The sequence below is a fragment of the Tarenaya hassleriana genome, unplaced genomic scaffold (assembly GCF_000463585.1).
Source record: "Tarenaya hassleriana unplaced genomic scaffold, ASM46358v1 Cleome86, whole genome shotgun sequence".
Lineage (NCBI taxonomy): Eukaryota > Viridiplantae > Streptophyta > Magnoliopsida > Brassicales > Cleomaceae > Tarenaya > Tarenaya hassleriana.
In genome coordinates, this window is record NW_010971018.1 from 312,081 (window position 1) to 314,264 (window position 2,184).

The 2,184-nt window shown below is 45.9% G+C and overlaps 1 protein-coding gene across 1 annotated transcript in view; it reads left to right on the top strand.

Moving 5' to 3' along the window:
• The window catches only part of LOC104803404 (mucin-5AC-like), a 25,786-nt gene that overhangs the window by 11,896 nt on the left and 11,706 nt on the right, over positions 1-2,184 (top strand). The window lies entirely within an intron of this gene.

The following is a 2,184-nucleotide window of genomic DNA, read 5'->3' on the forward strand; positions in this document are numbered from 1 at the left end:
ACTTTTATGGAACGAGAGTTCGTCTCCAAAAGATTCAGTGGGAGTAGGATCGAACTTGAGAAAGTTCGAGAGTATCAAGTAGACACTGAGCCGATTGAACAAGTTGAAGAAGTTCAACCTGTTTCACTGCTGGTTGTGACTCAACCTTCGACAAGTGAACCTCGGAGATTAGGCAGGATTCGCCAAGAGCCTGTGAGATACGGATTTCTCGTAACTGGGAATGATGAGCTCATGTTATTAGAACATGATGAGCCTACCACATACCCAGAGGCTATGGCGAGTCCGGATTCCGAGAAATAGCGCGAGGCTATGAAGTCCGTGATGCAATCCATGTCAGACAACCAAGTATGGACTCTGATTGATGCATCTGAAGGGATAAAACCCATCGGATGCAAGTGGATCTTCAAGAAGAAGACCGACATGGATGGCAACGTGCACACGTATAAGGCACGACTTGTGGCGAAAAGATTCCGTCAAATTCATGGTATTGACTATGATGAGACCTTTTCACCTGTAGTTATGCTGAAGTCCATCAGAATTCTACTTGCCATAGCCGCATATTACGACTATGAGATATGGCAAATGGATGTCAAGACCGCGTTCCTTAACGGAAACTTGACCGATGATGTGTACATGACACAACCCAAAGGTTTTGTCGATCCGAGGAACCCGAGGATGGTGTGCAAGCTTAAGAGGTCTACTTATGGACTGAAGCAGGCTTCAAGGAGCTGGAACCTTCGCTTTGATGAGACAATCAAAAGGTTTGGTTTCTCACAGAACGAAGACGAGCCATGTGTTTACAAGAAGGCTAGTGGGAGCACAGTTGTATTTCTAGTGCTGTACGCGGATGACATTCTCCTTATAGGGAATGACGTTCCTACCCTGCAAGACGTTAAGTCTTTGCTAGGAACGCAGTTTTCTATGAAGGACCTAGGACAAGCGGCCTATATTCTAGGCATAAAGATCTATAGAGATAGATCGAGGCGTCTTCTAGGATTGTGTCAGAGTACTTACATCGATAAGGTCTTGAAACAGTTCAAGATGCAAGATTCCAAGAAAGAAACCTTAATGATGAGCAGTGGCACAGTTCTCTGCAAGAGTCAATGTCCTACGACACCTGATGAGCAAGAACGCATGTATCATATTCCATATGCTTCGGCAATTGCTTTGTACTCGAACGGATGTATCCTATGCATTGAGCATTATGAGTAGATACCAGTCAGATCCAGGTGAGTCGCACTGGATCGCTGTCAAGAATATCCTTAAGTACTTGAGAAGGACTAAAGATGTATTCTTGGTATACGGTGGGTCGGAAGACGAGCACGCTGTAAAGGGTTACACCGATGCTAGTTTTCAGTCAGACCCCGATGACTACAGATCGCAGTCTGGCTATGTTTTCTGCTTAAACAGAGGCGCTGTTAGCTGGAAGAGTTCCAAGCAAACGACCGTTGCAGATTCTACTACAGAAGCTGAGTATATTGCAGCGTCGGACGCAACAAAGGAAGCTGTTTGGATCACCAAGCAAGCGACCGTTGCAGATTGTACTATAGAAGCTGAGTATATTGCAGCGTCGGACGCAGCAAAGGAAGCTGTTTGGATCAGAAAGTTTGTTGGAGACTTGGGTGTCATTCCTAGTGCTGATAGCCCCATTACCTCAATCGATCCGGGACCTGTATCAATTGAAGAATTCGTCTAATCACGAAAGGGAGGAAGAATACCTCGCCCTCTACACGTATCCACACCTCGGGATAGATTCCAACGGTTGGAACTTGTCTGCTAGGACCCGAATCTGCTATTCAGTTTTGTGCTTCGAGAAAAAGAGACTTCAATCACTTTCCAAACCTCTTGGATCTCCCAAAAAGTCTGTAGAAAAGTTCTAAAGTCGGCCCTCAAAGTCTCTTGGTTCATTAGGGTTTTATTATCCTTCTTATAAGGTGATTTAACCCTAATTCGGTTTAATTTTGAAAAAACCTAAAACCCTAAACGGACGGTCCAGAAATGCACGTGGACTGTCCGTTCCAGCACGTAGAACGGACGGTCTACCATTAGTGGACCGTTCGTTCCAGACCTTCTGGAACGGACAGTCCGTTCTGGACCGTCGGGTCTGGACCTGGCGTACCGTTCGTTCTGGACTTCTGGTCTGTCCGTTCCAGACCCTTCCGTCTTGGTTTTCCCGTCGTTTTC